Source organism: Antechinus flavipes, chromosome 2, assembly GCF_016432865.1.
Source record: "Antechinus flavipes isolate AdamAnt ecotype Samford, QLD, Australia chromosome 2, AdamAnt_v2, whole genome shotgun sequence".
Taxonomy (NCBI): domain Eukaryota; kingdom Metazoa; phylum Chordata; class Mammalia; order Dasyuromorphia; family Dasyuridae; genus Antechinus; species Antechinus flavipes.
The window spans coordinates 64760074-64782445 of NC_067399.1; positions in this window are offsets into that span (position 1 = coordinate 64760074).

The following is a 22372-nucleotide window of genomic DNA, read 5'->3' on the forward strand; positions in this document are numbered from 1 at the left end:
GATTTATCATTTATAATACTGGAGAGAAGCATTTTACTTGAGTGACTAGGTCGTAAACTAGCTTATAAAAGATTGAATAATATGTGAGAAGAGAGAAAGTAAAGACCAGACAGCTTCCAGTAGACATTTGACTATAAGAAGGACCATATAGCTTGAGAGGGATGATAGGGCAAATAAGAACTTAATTTTTTTTAAGATGAGGGGACCTGGCTATTCCTTTGTTCAAAGAGGAGATAGGTAAAAGTCAAGTAATGTATTTTTGTATGTCAACAATCTTAGAAATGAAGAGTTTCATAGATAGGAAATATTGGAATTAAAAGGGATCTCAGAAAAGAAACTGTTAAAATACAGAATGTTGAATGTTAAAACATTGAATATAGATTTGTAGGGTTGAAGAAAAATGTGCTATTTTCCTCATATTTCCTCAAACCCCATCGTGATGATATTGGGTGAGGATGGAAATTATCAGCTTTAAAGTGACATTCGAAAGGGCCTTTGGAAAGATCTATTATCAAAAGGTTGTAAAAGGACCTTATGTCAAAATACCCAATATGTGGACTGCCTTACAATCCATTACTCCAGTAACATATATGGGCTTAATGATTTACCTCATGTTGGAGAAAAGTACTCCAACAGACTCCATAATTGGGGTTTTTAAAAAATGCCCGCAATATGTTAGTGTTACACTATAAATCGAAAAGCACACTTAGGCAGGCAGGCATAATAAAAAGATGTATCTGACAAAAAAATACTGCACTTTAGAAATTGGCTCAGGAGAATGCTCTGATCTGATTGGCTTTTGGCCCAGGTAATTATCTCAGAAGGAAAGTACTTCTCAAGACTAGAAATGATCTTCCCCCCCACCAAAACCCAACCACATCCAAGTGAGTTATTAAATAAAATCCATATTAAAACATCTTGAATTTATGTCCCCTTTCATATTCTATCCTTTCTAAAAGGTGACTCTCCTTGAAACAGATAGTTGAAAATTTTGAAATCAAATGCATTCCCCATAGCTTGTCATAGGTTATCAATAGCAGTTTTAAATCAGTGAAAGAGAAAATAGCCAAGTTCCAAACTTTAGGGAAACTTGAGGGAAAGCAATTGTAACAGTCTTTCTCAACTTTGAGTTGTCGTGATTTAAAAAAATATACATATTTTGATTGGTGTATTTCAATATAATTTTAGTTACCATGGTAATCATGTATTATTTTACATTAAAAACCATTAATCTGAGGAGACCACAGTCTTCATCAGATTTCCAAAGGAGTCCTGGACACATAAAAAAAGGTTAAGAATCCCTATTTTCTTATTTTCAAGATGAGAGAAGGTATGGGGGGATGAAGAGGGATAGAGTATTTACATTCTCTCCTCCCCCTGGAAGAAATAACAAGATTTCAGAGAGATAGAGATTTCTATAGTTCTATTTCAGGGAACCAGGTAAGTTTTTAATGGCCAAAAGACTCTACCTGCTTGCTGTTTATGGTAAACATTTTTTTAATTGTCTACCTTGATGAAGGTCTTTGATGAGTGAGCCTGTAATGGTTATTGATAGTTGATATAGACACCAAACTCATCTAGCATACTGGCAAAAACCCCCAGAATGTTTTGAAAATGTGACTGCTCTCCACTAATACGTGGTAATGACTCAGACACTCTGATATATGACAAATAGGACTTTATGAGGGATGGGAGGAGTTGTTTTCACACATTATAATAATAGATCTCTACAGTAACCTTCCGATTTAAATCATAAAGTTATTATGAATCTCATTTTGCATATCAGAAAATTGACTTGGAAATAACATATGATTTCTCCACAGACAGACATCTTGACAGTGGTAGGGTTGACTTTGAGCCTAGGTCACTTGACCCAGTGCTTATTATGCCATAGATAGAGTGATGGGTCTGGAGTCACGAAGAATTCAACTCTTTTTAACTCCAAGTCCAGTGTTCTATTATTCCACTTAGCAGTAGTTGCTTATTCATTTACCTGGAGTAATAGTAGAATATAAACTCATTTAAGGCAGAGCCAAGATGGCAGAATAAAGGCAGTCTCCATCACAAGTCTATTGGAACTGGCCTGAATCATATCATTGTTGAAAAGAATCAAGTCCATCACAGTTGATCATCATGTAATCATGTTGTTGCTGTGTACAATGATCTCTTGATTCTACTCACTTCACTTAGCATCAGGTTATGTAAGTCTCTCTAGGCCTCTCTGAAGTCATTCTGCTGGTCGTTTGTTACAGAACAATAATATTCCATAACATCCATATTCAATAACTTATTCAGCTATTCCCCAACTGAAAGGCATCCACTCACTTTCTAGTTTCTTGCCACTAAAAAAAAGGGCTACCACAAACATTTTTGCACATTTGGGTCCTTTCCTTTTTTTTATGATCTCTTCAGAATACATACCTAGTAGAGATACTACTGGATCAAAGAAAATGCAGAGTGTGACAGCCTGTTGGGCATAGTTCCAAATTGTTCTCCAGAATGGTTGGATCATTTCACAATTCCACCAACAATCTATCAGTGTCACAATTATCCCCTCCATTTATCATTAACTTTTCCTGTCATCTAAATCAATTTGAGAGGTGTGAGGTGGTACCTCAAAGTTGTCTTAATCTCTCTAAGTGATGGTGATTTAGAACATTATTTCATATGAGTAGAAATGACTTTAATTTCATCATTTGAAAATTGTTCACATCTTTTGACCATTTATCAATTGGGAAATGACTTGTATTCCTATTAAGATAACATAGTTCTTTATATATTTTGGAAATGAAGCCTTTATTAAAAACACTAGTTGTTAAATTTCCCTCCCAGCTTTGTACTTCCCTTTTAATCTTGTTTGTGTTGTTTTTGTTTGTGCAAAACCTTTTCAATTTAATGTAATCAAAGTTGACCATTTTGCATTTCATAATGTATTCTAGTTCTTCCATGGTCATAAATTCCTTCCTTCTCCACAGATGTGAGAAGTGCTATCCCTTGTTCTCCTAATTTTCTTATAGTTTCACCCTTTGTGTATAAATCATGAATCCATTTTGATCTTATCTTGGTATAGGGTGTTTGGTGCTGGTCAGTGCCTACATTTTACTTTACTATTTTCCAATTCTCCTACTAATTTTTGTCAAATAGTAAATTCTTATCCCAGAAGCTGGACTCTAGTTTATCAAACACTAGATTACTCTAGTCATTGACTATTGTCTTGAACCTAACTTATTCCACTCTTCAACTACTCTATTTCTTAGCCAGTACTAAATAGTTTTGACGACCACTGCTTTATAATATAGTTTTAGATCTGGTACAGCTAGGCCACCTTCATTTGCATTTTTTCATTAATTTCCCTTGAAATTCTTGACCTTTTGTTCTTCCAGATGAATTTTATTATTGAGAAAACCCTTTTAACATATGCATACTCAAGCAAAACAAATTCCCTAATTTTCCATGTCTAACAGAATGTATCATTCTACTTTAATCTGTCACATTTCTAGGAAGTACCATTCCTATTATTCTTCTTTTATAGATAAGGAAATGAAAATCTGAAGGTATTATGTGGTTGGTCCTCAGTCTTAAGTCAGCAACCTTAGATTCAAATTTAATTTCTGGTCTCTCTAACCAGCACTCACCCCACCCTAGAATGATTTATTCAACAAAGAAGATGCTCCATCACTCCATTCCCATCCAAAATTGCTGCTATATATTTTGACCTGTGGATATTGCACCCTTATGGAAAGCAAAGATAATTCCATATTAATTTTTTTTCATATTGATGAAAATGAGATGTCACCCCAGAGCTTGTCCTAAGACTGGGGATAAACTGATCATCTATCTTTTTCTCCTTCCCCTTTTCTTACAGCCCTTCTGAAGCAGGCCCATCCTAACCCTTGCTTGCCTTAAAAGCTTCCAGAACTGTTAGCTTTACATTTAAAACCTAGCCTGCACAGACTGTGGATCACCTCCAAAGCCTCCTTCTTTTTGCTTTGTAATTGAAGTAGACATCTTAAATGCATAGAATGCCTTTCTCTGCAGCTGCACTTGACTAGTTTTTCCTTCCACCTCCCAAGCCTTTAATTTTTCTCTAAAATTGTACAGTTTCCTTGTGACTATTCTGGATTTTTCATTATCCTGAGGCAGTGGAAATACAGCCTGGTGAACAATGTCTGTGTTTACCAGAATTCCCTTATACTGCATTTGCAATATCTCTGGCAGCCAATCCTAATGAATGAAGAGAATGATTGTCTTCAAGGGCACCTGGCACCCTAGGGGATTGGGCTCTAGTCTGAATTTCAAAAAGGGATGGTCAAAATGGCCATCCATACGTTTGCTCACTTACTGCTGCCCCCCTCACGTCTACTGAAGGCTAAGAAACTATTATTATTTTTTTCCCTTCTGTTGCTTGACAGAGAAACTCTTCCTCTTAGAGAAAAGGAGCCTCAGAATAGTCTTCTCAAATGTAAATCTAGCCAGACTAGTTTAGTGTATGTGTGTGTGTATGTGTGCACATGTGTATGTGTTGCTCATTTAGGTTATGTGTACATAAGAATTTGCCTATATATTCTTGAAAGGGAGAGTTGAAGAAATACTATTACTTTCCTCTGTGTAATTTGCTCAATAAAAGACTTTGATTCCTTCTAAGTAGAGTCCTGAAGACTAAATTCTAGGATTGGACAAAGCTATCATCAGAGAAGACATTTTGGACTAAAATTATATATATATCCTACCCTTAAACATTATTAGTGTATTGGAAATAGATTTAAGGTTTGTTTTTGATTGTCCCTAATTCCATTAATGGAGAAAGAATGCCCCAAGTTAATAATAGCTAACATTTTTTAATGCTTACTGGATGCAAGGAAATGTGCTAAATCATTTAAAATTATTATCTTATTTGATCCTCACAACAACTTTGAGAGTCAGGTACTATTATTATCTCCATTTTACAAATGAGGAAACTGAGGCAAACAGATAATTTACACAGGATGACATAGCTAGTAAGCATCTCACGCCACATTTGAAGTCAGGTCTTCATGAATGCAGGCCCAGTGTTCTATCTGCTCTGCATCCTAGCTATTATATCTCAAAGCTTGATTCTCTTCTCATGCAATCCCAATTATACAAAATTATCATATCATAGTCAGTAGTGAATAAGCCCATTTATCTAAGCCAGTGGTAAAAGGAAACCAGTGATGTTATATAGATTAGAATATATTAGATAATACACAAAATAAATGAGCTTTCCCACAAGGAAAAAAGATATTTGATTTTCACTGTAAGAGAAAAAGAATTCTTGATCTCACCCAAAGGGAAATTCCCCTAAGTATCTAAAGTGGCAAACTGGGAATAGTATGTTAAGGACCATGCCTAAGTGAAGGAGCAGGTCAATTCTCCGAGAGCCTCCACAGCTGTGAATCATAACACTTGAAGGCTTGCAAAGCAGGCTTCGAAAATGTTCCTTGTGGATTGGGAATGAAATAAATTAGAGGCAAGAGAGAAGAGGAGAGAGGTCAGATAACAGTGTCTCTCAGTGGAAAGGTCAGAGAACAGTAACTACCTTTCAGTCTCTTTGTATCATCATCATCCTCTCACATGAAGAGATCCATTCTACAGGTCCGAGTTAAACCCCCAGCAGCCGCTGGCTGTTGGCTCCCATATAACAATAGTAGAATGCTTGAGGGTCTGGATTTTCTTTCTGTTAGTTTTTTTTTCCCAGTTTTTCAATCCAGGGACCACTTTCTGAATAGAAAGAATGTGGAACCATGTATATGTTCTCTGCTGAAGCCAGGAGTCAGAAGAAGAGGATTTCTATTCTTCAATCTCTTTCCAACATGGAGCATCAAATAATCATTCTATCATACAAATGTCAGATTAATTCCTATACTAGAATAACTATAGGATCATATCTACATCTCTTGTCATTCACAGAAAGGCATAGAAAGCAGGAACTCTATCAGAAATCTACTCTCCTGTGCATAGTACATAGTTTCCATTCTGTGGAACAATAATTAGAGTTAAGGGTGGGACAATTTAATGGACAATTGGAAATATTAAAGGAAAAAAAAAGAAAAAAGGTTATCAATAAATGTAAGAAAATACACAAAAAACTATAGGGAGATTGGAAGGAGATACAAACAGGGAAATTTTTTTTATTACCTTATTGAATTATTATATACTTGAAAAAAAAACTACATAAAAAGATTAGTGTTCCATATACTATATTTTGTTCCACATATGTTGAAATATTTTTGTTCATTGATGATTAAATGATCAATTTAAGAAGAAAAAAGAAGAAAAGAAGAAAAAAAAAACACTCACCTAAAGTTAATTCCTGGTTTTATCATTAATTTAATTTATGACTATGGACAAGTTGCTATATATTTTTCAATTTCATTGTCTTTGTTTAAAAATTAGAGTATTAGACTAATTCATCCCACAAATGTGTTATCCTTCATCCCTCCTTCTACTATATACTCTTTTTCTCTTTCTCTAGCTCATTTTCCCTTTTTGTGACTCTACTTTTACAAATTGAGGTTTTCTCAGAGGAAAGGCAGCTATAACATGTTACTATTCTCAGGATTCTAAAACTAACTCTTGTGGGTGACTAGTACTACTTACCATTTACTCAGGAACCCTTATTATTATACTTTCCATGAATAAATCAGCTATTAATATTCAATTAATATGAACCAAAACATTAGTTGGAAAAGCAAAGCAAACACTTAATATTTACATAATATTATACTCATTGACCTGAAAATCATATTCTCCCAGCAAAGCATGGACTTGTAGTGTCCATGGTGAGAATGGGAGCATACCAAAAGACAAAAAAATAAGGTACCCTTCACAGGAATCTTTATGCCTAGGGCAATTCACAACTATGCAAGACTTTAATGTCTTTATTCTGTCTCAGAAACACTCCACAATAATGTCTTGAGGAACATGATTTGTATATTGAATACATACTTCCATTGATAAGATGAGGTGATACCTTCCATACTGAGGTATCACCTTTCACATGGCTCTGTATCATAATATATCAAGTTGATCTAGGAAGATGCTCTATGTTGTATTATTGCTTAATTGGGTTTGTCCCTCAAAAGAAACTGTAGTATCTATCACCTCTAGCTCCAGGCTTAGAAGATACCATCTGCTGAAATAGTGTTTTTCCTTTTAGTGTTTTCTTAATATTGACAAAAAACTTCTACAATTCCCTTCCATTATTAGGGTCTACTTCTTCACATCTGAGCAAATGAGCATAATGCAGACAATTGATTTTTCCTCTTTTCTCTTTTCCTCCTCTAATTCTCAGTAACAAGTGGCAACAGAGAACAACATATAAACTCTCTATTCCTTCACATATGTGTGTGAGTGTGTGTGTGTATAAACACAACTTCTGTCATGTATGAATCAGCAAATACTTTCTTCAGAATTCTCAACCACTACTTTTCTCAGAACACTGAAGCAGACTTGCCCCAAACAAGAGAACTGTGAAGAGTCACCTTCATTACAATAGGATTTACAGCTGAATAGAATGTTAGATATCAGCCAGCCCAACCCCATAATTTTACACTTGAGGAAACTCACCCAGTCCCTGGTTCAAGGTCACACAAAAAATGAATAGCACAGTTGGGAGTGCAAGTCAGGTACTCTGACTCCTGGGAGCTCAGAGTTTAAAAAGGCACCTAGTTTATCATAGGAGCTTAATAATGTTGATTACTTCAAAGTCAATGATTCTTTGAATCACATTACTCTGCCTCAATCTAAGTTGATTTTTATGCTCTCTTCCAATTTTTATATTCTGTGCTTTTATATTTATCCAGAAAAGTTGGGAGTGGGAGAGGAAGGGCAATCCAACAGATAGTCAGTACCAGAAAAATCACAAGGACTTTGAGAATAAGATTGATCTTTTGCATTTATCCATTTACATTCACTGTGGACCAATTATGTCACTAGTTGATCTCCTAAATACCTTCTGGCTCTTAAATTCTGAGATGGATTATGTTGGTTTTGTCCTATCCTACTATTCATTTCTGTCCCCTTCATTCCAGTCTTATAATAACCTCAATTTATATCCCTTTCTTCAAGGTCTATCCTTTTACATATTGCATCTCCTCTGCATTGTTACATAGTCCATATCTAGAATCTCTGGAAATTGGATTCCTCTAAACTGAGGTCTAAATAAGCCAAGAGACTTTTGTTTTGTTCTTTAAGATGGAAATCTTTCCAAAATGGGCTTTTCATGCTTTTGCCTTCTTAAATGTACCTCTGAACAGTACCTGGACTTATAGTTAGATCTGTAAATTCCAGCTGTTAGATTTATTAAGGATGTGGTCTTGGGGTCTAATTTTATCTGTGAGGGAATCATGCTTCTGCTACTCACTCCACAGATTTGTAGCAAGGTAAGTGATTTGCAGATAGTTATGTGCCATGCAAATATGCATTATTACTTAGGAAAGTACTGAATCTTTTATTGACTCAGGATCCTAATCATGAAAGTATGAAGATTATTCATTCACAATACCTTGCTTGCTGGAACACCTAGTGGGCACATTGCTTAGAACTCTGAACCTGGACTTAAAAAGGCCTAAGTTCAAATATAGCCTCAGACACTATTTTTGTGAATTTGGGCAAGTGACTTAACTACAGTTTTCCTCAGTTTCATCAACTATAAAATGAAGATCATAGCATCTTACATTCCATGGTTATTATGAGAATCAAATGAAAGAAGATTTACACAGTATAATTACAAATAATAAAGTCAACATTCACATACATTTTCACTTCTCCTCTGGCAGTTTAAAGCAGCAGAGAAAAAAAAAAAAAGAGCGAAGTGATGATGGGCAATTTTATATCTACAAAAAGAAGATTATTTGTAAAAGTGTTTATGAATTTGCTCCAGAAAGTGCTAAAGTAACTTCTCAAATACACAATGAAGGAATTGAAAAAATTGGAAAAGAGGCTACATCTGTAGGCAAATGAGATAATGGCCATCTTCCCTCCCCCTTCTCCTCTTTGAGCTGTACCAGGCCAGGAAGAGCAGAGATAGGATTATAGTAGGGACTAACCCCAAGCCATATGCTTTTTTTCAGGGAATAGCTGCATAATCAAACAGAAAGAAAGCTTAGAGATGGAATCTTCCCCCTTTCTTTTTTTTTTTTTTAAACCTTGAAATACTTCTGATATACCCACCCCTTTCCCCAGAATTTCCTCTCCTCTCTTCTACATTTTATGGACTATTTCATGTTTCCTGTGTTAGGAAAAGTGAATACTATCCAAATTAAAATTTTGTTTTAAAGAATTGTATGCAGAAAAGTATATTTTTTGCAATCGCTAATAAACCATTACAGTTTTTTTTTGTTTTGTTTTGTTTTGGTTTGGTTTTTTTTGGTGGGTTCAGGTACCTAATCTCTTTGATTCAGCATATCAACATTTGAATTTTTTAATTTCATCCTATTTAGTAGGAATAGTACTTATATGAAAATTGAGGATTGATTGCATTTGAACAGAGGAATAAAATAATGTCCCATAGTAGATACTATGTAGATGTTGCTATTATCATCATCATCATTATTAATTATTATATCCAAACAGCAATTCCTCTTACATCCAAACAAGTGATCCCTTAACTGCCCTCCAGCTTCCACTAAAAGGGAAGACTTTTAGGCAGCATATTCTCCTTTAGATAGTAGAATGATGAGAATATTTCTTGTTAAGTTAAGCCAAAATAGGAATGTTTGCAGGTTCTTTTCCTATTGCCACTGATTTTGATCTCTGGAGTCAAACAAGTCTTATGCTATTCCATGTAATACTTTTTCTGATATTAGAAGGCATAAGTTATTCCTCCTATATCTTGACATCTTCAAGCAAAACATCCTTCATTGTTGCAACTAATAATTTTCAAGTCATCCTCCAACTTTTCTGGCCATATAACAAATTCTAAACCAGAGGTGTCAAACATGGTGTCATAATGTCTATAACACACCAAAAGTCCTGAGCCCAGCCATAATTAGTTTTTTTTTTAAAAATGAGAAATATTTAACAAAATAAATAAAAAATACAAATAGTATAGAAAGCATTACATTTTCAAACTTAAGTCAATATATGGCCCAGAGGGATGCTTATGTATGGATTAGTGCCCTCATTTTATGAGGGCACTCATAGATTGTCTCATCCAACTAGTCAACATTTAACAATAGGTAGGAAAAGAGTGTGAAGAGGGAGGGGGTATGTCCCCTGTTACACTTTTAAATTTAATCTGCCCTTTAATATTTTTGTATCACTTTCTTATGTTTAGACAATCAACAAGACAATAAATCAAGTGCTAATTTGTAGCATTTGCTCATTTCTTAGGGGTAATACTCAGACTGAAAACTTAACATCATTTTTCTGAGAGTTCTAGCAGACTTCAACACCTCTCTGTCTATATTCCTCCTAAAATATGGCACCTAGAATTAAACACAATTTACTCATGTATTTTGACCACAGAAGAAGATAGTCAAGATGGGGACCTCTCTCCTGTGACAGTCAGGCAATAAGCATTTATTGCCAGGCACTGTAGTAAATGTCCTATATGCCTTCTTCTATGAATGCAGTCTCAAGCCACATTTGTTTGTCACATAATTGACATGTATCTAACTTACAATCAAAAATTGAGATCCAGTTCATATAACCTGCTGTCAAATTCCATCTTTCCCTTTCTATTCTTGTACATCAGATTTTTGGAACCTGAATGTAGGAAGTTACTTGCAACCTTAGTCATCCAGTTTGATTGATATGAAAGCAAAATTTGTGGAATTTGTAGTTTTACCACTGATTCATAGAATGTTAAAAGCTGAAAGGAATATCAGAAACTATCTAGTATAACCCTTTCATTTTACAGGGGAGGAAATTGGCACTCAGAGAAAGTAATTGCCTTGCTCAAGGTCACACAACAAGTTTAGTGACAGGGATGGGCCTAGAATTTAGTCTTTTCTGAAGTTTACTAACAGGCAATGTAAAGGAGTCTGGGCTGCCAGAATTTCCTCTCTGTAATGGCCAAATCTCCTCCATGTGTATATGGAGTAGCATTCCTGTAATTAAAAAACAAAACAAAACAAAACAAAACAAAACAAAACAAAACAAAAAACTAGATCCTTAAATTCACATTTCTTATGTTATGTTTGACTTTTTGTGACCCCATTTGGGGTTTTCTTGGCAGATATTGGAGTGGTTAACTATTTCCTTCTCCAGTTCATACAGATGAGAAAACTGAGGCAAACAGGGTTAAGTGATTTGCCCAGGGTCACACAGCTAAGTGTCTGAGGTCATATTCTAACTCAGGTCTTCCTGATTCCAGACCCAGCTTTCTATTCAAGATTCTCTTCTATTCTATCCAAGATTTACTACCTAGCTGCCCTCAAATTCACTAGTATTACAAATATGCTAAATTTGTTAAATTGACTAGTATAACAAATTCCTCCTACACGAGGATACTCCCCACTAACAAAAGTGGCTAGCACCTTCCCTGTAGCCCACATTTTTAGAGAGTTGTCTCAAGTACCCAGAAGTTAAGTGACTTTTTCATAAAATCAGTATATGTCAGAGGTGGACTTTGAATCCATATCTTTTTGCTTCTGAAGACAATTCTCTACCCTTTAATCCATGGTACTATTTAGTTCTGCTTAGAAAAATTCCTTTTAAAAGAAGGACCCCTTTATTTCATAGAGAAGTATAATATCGTGAAAAGAGTACTTAGTTAGGAGTCAGGAGACCTGAAATCTGTCATAAATTTTGCCCCTTACTGATCATGAGTATATCACTTAATCTATGTGAAATTCCATTGTTTCTCTTATAAAGAATGTGTGTTACATATACTTTAATATATTTAACATGTATTGGTCTACCTGCCATATAGGGGAGGGGGTCGGGGGAAGGAGGGGAAAAGTTGGAACAGAAGATATTGCAAGAGTCAATGCTGAAAAATTATCCATGCATATGTCTTGTAAATAAAAAAGTGATAAGAAAGAAAGAAAGAAAGAAAGAAAAGAAAAGAAAGAAAGAAAAAGGTGTTTGAGCCTTTTATGTTATGTTCAGGTTATGTTTGAGCCTACCAACCTCAAAATGTTGTCATAATAATCAAATGAGAAGATGTCAGTAAAGGGACTTTAAAATGTGAAAATGATATATCTCTCTGTGTATATGTGTGTGTGTGTGTGTGTGTGTGTGTGTGTGTGTGTATGTATATATATATATATATATACACACACACACATATGTGTGTGTGTTTCTATGCATATATATATATATCTGCATACGCACATATATTTGTATATGCATATATTTATGTAATGGTATATACACAGACATACACATAAATATACATATATATTGTACATATATTTGTATGTTTTATGCTTCTATGTATATACATGCATATGTAGACATACATATTTATATTAATTCATACATATATAAATGTGCATGTGTATTTATGAGTATATACACACATATACATGTAAACATAGAATTGTATCTCTCTCTCACAGAGTCCACTTGGACTTTTTATATATTTGGATTGTAGATATGGGAGACAATATACTGAATTGTCACAGTTCTGGGAAAAGGTAAAGAGATACTCATGCTAAAGCTTTCCAATATAATTATATCCTCACCTTTCCCCATTTCATATATGACTGCTATGGAATCATGACCCTAGGATTTTTAATTTTATTATTCCTCTAAATATCTTATCCTTGTAGATGGATTAGGTATTGTTAACATGATGAAACTATGGGGAAATATTTTCCCAAAGCAAAGAATGTTGCCTCTAGGTAGGACAATGGATAGTATATGATCAAACTTACAATACTTGGTCCTAGAATGTTCCAGTTACAATTCAATTAATGGTACCCTGATAATTCTACCTCTCGGGCAGCTAGGTAGTACAGTGGATAAACCTGGCATCAAAAGGATTGAGATCAAAACATGGACTCAGACACTTATAACCATGTGACTCCTGCATACGTAACCTTTATTTGCCTCAGTTCTTCATCTTTAAAATGGGAACACTGTGGAGAAGAAAATGTCAAGCTACTCCATTATCTTTGCCACGAAATCACTATGTCATGGGTTCATGAAGAGCTGGACACTGACAAGAACTCTACTTATATAGTCTCCTGGTTTTGTATTTTTGTTTTTCAGTCTTGTACTATCAATATCTCTCTCTTAAATCTGTACTCCAGTCAATTTATTCTTTGTTTTCTCAGTCTAGTAGCAAGAAGATAAATTTATGGGTTATCCTAAACTTTTTGTAGGACAACCTGTCTGTGAGACTTGCTTGTTTATTTCTGGTTTGATTTTTCCTTGAAAACCAGAAAATAATGCTAAGTATTGAATTAATATAGCAACCATTGAGTGAAGAGGGGAAAAAGAATGATTGATTACAGTGCAGAAGAGGAATGGTGTAATTGACATTTGTATAGTACTTTGAGGTTTAGATATTGCTTTCAAATCAGCAACCCCATAAAGTAGGCTGAATAAATAATATTATCTCCATTTTGCAGATGAGAAAAACTGAGGCTCTGAGAAGGCAACTATTCTTTTTGTCACATATCTAGCAGATGTCTGAGTTAATAGTCTATCCTAGCCTTCTAAGTCTAATGCTCATTCCACAAAGCAGCACTGATATATGTTATAAGGTGCATAAATACTAGTATAGGTACTTTGAAAGATAGACTGTAGAAAAAGTCTTACTAGCTGTAATGAGTGTGAAAGTTGAAAACGGATATGGGGTAAAGGGGAGAAGAAATAGTTTGAGAGATGAGACACTAATATTCTATGCACTTGACTTAGATTTGCTTGATCTGTGAATTCATTGGGGAATTCTGGAATATATATAGTAGGGCTTGTCCAGGCTGAGCTTATAGCTTGTTTGTGGTTAATAACTATATTGTATATATCAGGATGGAGCAAACAATATTGTGCTGTAAGATGCCATACAGTAAGCAACTCGGGGTTCAATGGAGGTAGAGACAGACTAGACTTCAGAAAGATCTGAGTTCAGAGCCTCCTTCAAATACTAGCTGTGCAATCCTGGGCAATTCACTTAAGTTCCATGAGCCTGTTTTCTCACTTGTAAACCTGAGATGGTGACAATAACACCTATCTCACTGGGCTACAGTGAGAATTGAGATAATTTATGTAAAGCCCTCTGCAAACCTTGAAGTGCTATGTAACTGCTAGCTATTGTTATTATTAGTTGTACAATTGTATCTGAATCATGGATACAATTGACTTTGCCTCTAGGTTTGAGTCAACAGTATGATATATGACAGTCAAAACAAAACAAAAAAAAAAAAAAAAGTGAAACAAAACAAAACCTGCCTGAAATCTTTAAGTTTTCGTCAAGAAAAAGAAGCACAGGATGCAGAAAGAGGGAGTAAATGGCCCTGTTGTACTTTGCCTTGTTTAGACCATATGGATATCATTTTAGGGAAGGCTGATAATATGTTGGACAGTGACCAGGATAGCACCCAGATGTAATTGAAGGAACTGGAATTAATGCTCACGAAGAGAGCAAATATTCCACAAACATACATCTTGCCTAGGATTTTTCTTGACTGTGCAAAACCTCAAATGTAACCATCAACACAAAAGTAAAAATAATGTTACTAATAAAATCAGACAAAGGCCTAAAGTTAAGGAAGTTAGACATGCTAATGTTAAGGATTAACTAATGTATTGTATCCTAGCATTGTGAAGGATATATAGTACAAAAAACTGTATAATATATGGTTCATAAGAAGTTTGCAATTTAAAAGCCAGAAGTAAAATGGGATGGGGGGTGGGGGGGGAAGAAAGAGAGAATATAGGGAGAACACAATATCTCTTTATTTGTTTGTTTTTAATACACATTGCTTTATGAGTCATGTTGGGACAGAAAAATCAGAAAAAAAAAAAAAAAAAGGAAAAACCATGGGAGGGAGGAAAAAAAAACAAACAGAAAAAAGAAGTATACATGTCATGTGTTGATTTACCTTCAATCTCCTGAGTTCTTTTTGTGCACACAAATGACATTTTCTATCCAGTCTATTGGGGTTGCCTTGGATCACTGAATCACTGAGAAGAACTAAATCTTTCATAGTTGATCATTGCAAATTCTTGCTATTATCATGTACAATGTATTCTTGATTCTGCTTAGTTCACTAATATTCCATTGCCTTCATATACTATAGCTTGTTTAGCCATCTACTCATTTTTCATTGCTTTATTACCAAAAAGAATTGCTACAAACATTTTAGCATATATGAGTCCTTTTCCCTTCTTTGTAATTTCCTTAAGATACAGATCCAGTAATGGTACTGTTGGGTCAAAGGGTATGCATAGTTTGATAGCCCTTTGGGCATAATTCCAGATTGGTCTACAGAATGGTTGACTCATTTTACAACTTCACCGACAATGCATTAGTGTCCCAACTTTCCCACAATCCCCTCCACATTTAACATCATTTCCTGTCATTTTAGGCAATCTGAAAAATGTGGAGTGGTACCTCAGCCTGTTTTAATTTGCACTTTTCTAATCTAGTGACTTAGAGTATTTTTTTTTTCATATGACTATAGATGGCTTTAGTTTCATCAGAAAATTCTCCATATCCTTTGATCATTTGTTAATCGGGGAACAATTCTTATAAATTTGAGACAGGTTTTTATATATTTTAGAAATGAGACCTATATTAGAAAAACTGGCTGTAAAGATTTCTTCCCAGCTTTGTACTCCCCTTTTTAATCTTGTTTATGTTGGTTTTGTTTGTGCAAAACCTTTTTAATTTAATGTAATCAAGGTTGTCCATTTCGCCTTTCATAATGTTCTATAGTTCTTCTTTGGTCATAAATTCCTCCCTTATGGAAAGATCTGACAGGTAAATTATCCCTTCCTCTCCTAATTTGCTTTTGGTATTACCTTTATGCACAAACCATGTACCCATTTTGACCTTGTTTTGGTATTAGTATGAGATGTAGATCTATGCCAAGTTTCTGACATTATTTTCCAGGTTTCCCAGCAATTTTTGTTGAATAGTTACTTCTTATCGCAGAAGTTGGAATTTGGGAGTTTATCAAATACTAGATTACTGTAGGCATTGGTTATTGTGTTATGTGTATCTAACTTATTCCACTGATCCAACACTCTTAGTCAGTACCAAATGGTTTTGTTGACATCTATTTTATAATGTAGTTTTACATCTGTCACTGCTAAGCCACCATCCTTTGTGTTTTTTTTTTTTAATTAATCCTCTTGATATTCTTGATCCTTTGTTCTTTCAGATGAATTTTATTATTTTTTCTAGTTCTATAAAATAATTTTTGGGCAGTTTGATTGGTATGGCACTGAACAAGTAGACCAATTTGGGCAGAATTGTCAATTTTATTATATTAGCTTGGCTTACCCAGGAGCAATTGATATTTTTTCCAGTTTTTAGTTCTAACTTTATTTGTGTGAGTAATGTTTTTTAATTGTGTTCATATAGTGCCTGGCTTTGTCTTGGCAGGTAAACACCCAAATATTTTATTTTGTCTACAACGATTTTAAATGGAATTTTTCTTTCTATCTTTTGCTGCTGAGTTTTTTGTTTTTCAGAAAATTCTGACTATTTGTGTGGGTTTATTTTATATTTTACAACTTTGATAAAGATGTTAACTGTTTCCAGTAAGTTTTTGAATCATTTTCTAGGATTCTCAAAGTATATCATCATATTATCTGCAAAGAGTGATAGTTTTATTTTCTTATTGCCTGTTCTAATTACTTCAATTTCTTTTTCTTTTCTTATTGCTAAAGCCAACATTTCTAGTAAAATGCTAAATAATAATAATAATAATGGGCATCCTTGTTTCACCCCTGATCTTATTGGGAAAGCATCCAACCTCTCTCTATTATATTTTCTCCATAATGTTTGCTTTTCATTTTAGATAGGTACTGCTCATGTTTTTAAGGAAAGCTCCCTTTATCTCTAAGCTCGCTAGTGTTTTTAACAGGAATGGATGCTGTATTTTGTCAAATGCTTTTTCTGCATCAATTGAGATTATCATATGATTTCTGTTGGTTTTGTTATTGATAAGGTCAATTATGGTAATAGTTTTCCTGATATTGAACCAGCATTACTGATATAAATACTACTTGGTCATACTGTATTATCCTGTTGATAAGTTGCTATAATCTTTTTGCTAATATTTTATTTAAAATTTTTGTATCAATCTTCATTAGGGACATTGGGCTGTGATTTTCTTTCTCTATTTTGGCTCTTCCTGGTTTAGGTAGCAATACCATATTTGTGTCATACAAGGAATTTGTCAGGATTTTGTCTTTAATATTTTTCCAAATATTTTAGAAAGTATTGTAATTAATTATTCTTTAAATGTTTGGTAGAATTCACTTCTGAATCCATTTGGCTTTTTAGATTTTTTTTTCCTTAGGGAGTTTTTTAATGGCTTGTTCAATTTCTTTTTCTAAAATGGGACTATTTAAATAATTTATTTCCTCTTCTATTAATCTAGGCAATTTATATTTCTGAAATATCCATTTATTTTGCTTAGATTGTCAAATTTGCTGCCAAACAGTTCAGAGAAATAGCTCCTAATTATTGCTTTAATTTCTGTTTCATTGGTATTAAGTTCACCCTTTTTATTTTTGACACCGGAAATTTATTTTTTTTCCCTTTCCTTTTTCAAATAAAAGTGACCAAGGGTTTATCTTCTTTTTTTTTTTTCATAAAAGTAACTCTTAGTTTTATTATTTCAATAGTTTTCTTATTTGCATTTTTATTATTCTCTCCTTTGAGTTTCAGAATTTTTAATTTGGTATTTAATTGGAGGCTTTTAATTTGTTCCTTTTTTAACTGTTTTGGTTGCATGCCCAATTCATTGATCTTTTTTCCTTGTTTTATTCATGTAGCTATTTAGAGAAATAAAATTTCCCCTAAAAATTGCTTTCGCAGAATCCCGTAGATTTTATTGTCATTCTTTTGTCATTGTCAGCCTTTTGGATGAAATTATGGATTTTTCCTGTGATTTATTGTTTGACCCACTCATTGTTTGGAATTAAATTATTTGATTCCAATTGGCTTTTCATCTATCTTTTCCTGTCCCTTTATTGAATATATTTTTATTGCATTGTGCTTTGAAAAGGAAACATTTACAATTTCTGCCTTTCTGCTATTGATTGTGAACTTTTAATGCCCTAATATATGCCTGATTTTTTTGTGTGTGTATGTGCCATGTACTACTGGGAAAAATGTATACTCCTTTCTTTCTCTATTCACTTTTCTCCAATGGTTTTTTTATATCTAGATTTTCCAGGATTTTTTTTTTAACCTCTGGGGTTTCTTTTTTGTTTATTTTATGGTTAGTTTAGTCTGATTTTGAGATGGGAAAGTTGAGGTGCTCCACTGTTTCTTTCTTCCTGTAACTGGTTTAATATTTTTTCTAGGAATTTGTATAATTTACCATTTGGTGCATATATATTTAGTATCAATATTACTTCATTGTGTATGGTACCCTTTAACAAGATGTACTTTCCTTCTTTATCTCTTTTAATTAGATTTATTTTTGCTTTTGCCTTATCTGAGAACAGAATTGCTACCCCAGCTTTTTTTGTTTTTTAACTTCAGCTGAAGAACAATAAATTCTGCTCCAGTCTTTTACTTTTACTCTGTCTCTGTGTCAAATATGTTTCTTGTAAACAACATATTGTAGGAGTCTGTTTTTTAATCCACTATGCTATTCATTTCCATTTTATGAGAGAGTTCATCTCATTCACATTTATAGTTATGATTGCCAGTTCTGTATTTCCTTCTGTCTTATTTATTGCCCTATATATACTTTTGTTCTCTCTTTCCACTCTGTCCTTAATAGTGTTTTCTATTCTTAACTCACCCCACTCACTACCTAAATTTCCCTCCCCACTTCTCTTGATTTCTTTCTCAGTGTTTCTACTTTCCCTTCTATCCATTTCCTCCCTTTTCTTTCCTCTTTCTCTTCCTCCTTCTTTACAGGATTTGATAAATTTCTATATCCAACTGAATGATTATGTTATTTCCTCTTTGTGCCAAAACTGATGAGATCAAGCTTCAGACAGTGCTCAATCCTTCCTGTTCTTTCTCTGAATTATAACAGGTCTCTTCTTTCCCTAAATTGTAACAGGACTTTTTTGCCTCTTTATGTGATCTCATTTGTCCTATTATACCTCTTTCCTCCTCCCAGTACAAATAATTTCCTAACCCTTAAAATGTCTTTTTCTTTGATATCATCATATCAGAGTCCATTCACAACCACATGCTCAGTGATGCCCCCCCTCCATCTGCCCCAGTAACAGATACAGTTCTCAGGAGTTAAAGATTCATTTTCCCATCTAGGGAAATCTTTAACAATTCAACCTTTAAAATATAAAATAAAATATAATATATAATATATATATATTATGAGTATATATATTATTATATTATATTATATCATTATAATATAAATTATATATATATATATTTCCCCCTGTTTTCTTTTCTATTCTCTCATGTGTCCTGTGTTTATAGATTAAATTTTCTGTTTATTTCTTTTTTTCAATAGAAATGATTGAAAGTTTTTTATTTCATTGAAGCTTCATCACCTCCGCTGAAAGATGATGCTCAATCTTGCTAGATAATTAATTCTTGATTGTGAGTTCAAGTCCTTTGCCTTTCAAAGTATGGTATTCCAGGCCCTCTGATCTTTTATTGTAGAAGCTGCCAGATTCTGGGTCATCTTGACTGTTGTTTTTGATATTTGAATTGCTTTTGTCTGGTAGCTTGCAGTATTTTTCCTTGAGTTTTTAGTTCTGAAATTTTGCAACAATGTTCCTTGGAATTTTCCTGGTGGGATCTCTTTCCAAAGGTGACTTTCAATGAGTATTTCCCCCTCTGTTTCTAGAATCTTGGGGCATTTTTCCTTGATGATCTCTTGAAGCTCTTTCTTTCCTTTTTTTTTTTTTTTTTTTTTTTTTTTTTTTGGTCATGGCCATTAGGTAGGCCAATAATTTTTTAAATTGTCTCTTCTGGATCTATTTTTCCAACCTTTCCAGGTTAGTTGTTTTTCCAAATGAGGTATTTTGCCTTTTCTTCCATTTTTTCATTGTTTTCAGTTTGTTTGAGTGATTCTTTTGCCATATAGAGTTATTAGCTTCCATTTGCCATGTTCTAGTTTTTAATGTGTGATTTTCTTCAGTTCACTTTTGTATCTTTTTCCATTTGCCTAATTCTACTTTTGAAAAAATATTTTTGGTCAGTGGAATTTTTATTTTTTTTTACATTTGGCCAATTGTATTTCCTTCCTATTCCAAGCTTCGATTCTCTCATATATCTCATTTCTTTTCTCATTTTTTTCTTCTACTTCTCTTATTTGCCTTTTTAAACATATTTTATGAGCATTTCCAAGAAGGCTATTTGGACTTTAGACCAATTCATATCACTCTGAGATTTCCTCTGTGGACATTTTGTCCTTGTCTGAATTGGTGTTTTAGGCTACCGTCACCATACTAGCTCTCTATATTCAAGGTACTTTTTTATTTTTTGCTCATTTTCTTTCCTTTTCTTTTGGTATTTCCTCTTTTTTGTTTCTTTTTTTTTTTCTTTTTACTGCTCCTGGAGAAAAGGGGAGCACTGCCCACAGCTTCCTGTGGAGTTCTAAGCCTTGGTTTTGAGTACAAGTGGCCCCTTGTGTGTGCAGAGGGTAGCTTTATCTGCTCTTTCCAGGACACACCCTGGTTTCCTAGAGTTTCCCTTCTGATCTGGAAACTGGAGGTTGCCCCCCTGCTCTGCTGCTCCACTGAGATAGAACCAAAGGGTTTCAGTTATTGCTCTGCTGTGATTAAGATTCTCTCAGTGGTTCTCCTAGACTCCATCTGAGCTGGACTAAACACCCTTTTCATCCCAGGGAAACTAACCTTTCTTGAAGTGTTTTCAGTCTATCTTAAGCCAAAGAATGGTTTCATTCCACCAGACTCTGTTCAGAGGCTTGATTTCATGTGGTTTTTGAGAGAAAGTGGGAAACTTCAAGCAACTTCCTGATTTCACTCCATCATCTTGACCCCACCCTCCACATGATACCTTAAAAAAAAAAAAAGTTGGACGACTCTCAAATGGTAGATGGTGGGATCACTCTACATTTGATTGATTCTAGAGAATAGATATAGAAAATATAGGAGGAAGTATTAGAAAGGAAGATAGTGATGTGAAATAATTTTTCCCCTAAGGAGTAGTGCTATCAAACAATAAAAAATGTTGATTCTGGTGGTCATAGATTTTTACTCTGTGGAGTAAAGCAGAAGGTAGAAGACCACTTTTGACAAACAGATACTTGTACAGGAATGAGTTGACTACTGAATCCCATTCCAATCTTGGAACTTAGTGTTCCTGTAAGTGACAATCTGACAAATGTGGGTACCATGATACTTACCTGATTGTTCAAATAAAGCCATGATACCAAATGAGGAGAATTGCTGTGACCTGACCTACTGACAAATGACTTTATTTTTATTAAATTTATTTAAAGAAAATATTTTGTTGAAGTCACCTTCCCTTAGACAGTTATCTTCCCTTAAGGGGATATAATATCAGAATAAGGGTAATTTTAGTTTTCAATAAATCAAAGATATTAAACTTTCCTTAACAGATTCTCTCAGTAGGGATATATTAATGTCCATGTGCAATATCAGATGTAGTTCAAGGAAAAGAAAAATGACTTGTGCTGAGTGTAAGTGCCCCATAAATCTCCAACATAGTTATGCCAATATTGGTCTTCCTAGGGGCACACAGCTTTTTCCCTCAAACCAAATCTGACCTCCTGATCTTTTAAATCAAGTCAACAAACATGTATATTCAATGACTTCTGAGTATAAGCCTTTATCTGTGCTAGGTACTGATTCTAAAAAGAGAGAAAAATATGTAGTCCCTGTATTCAGAAGTTTGATAGTCTAATAGAAAAATTAGACACATCAGAATTTAAGTATGATAAAAAACAAAATATGACAGAGATAAAGCACCTCTAGATATTGTACTTTTTAAAAATATGAGGAAGTGGAAATCATTTATGGGCCAAAAATATTAGAAAAGACTTCATGGAAGAAGTGTCACACCTAGGTCTTAAAGGAAAAATAAGAATTCCAATATATATCATGAATATTTTTTTAAGTTATTATGGTATGCATTGTATGGAAAGAATTGTACTAAGTGATACAGAAACAAAATAAAACATAGTCTCTGTCCTCAAAAGGTAGGGTTTAGGAGAAAGCAAATGTAGTTGAGGTACCAAGTAGAGATGTCTTTTTTAGAAATTTAAAAGGACTGTGAATTGAGTCAGACACAAGTTGACTG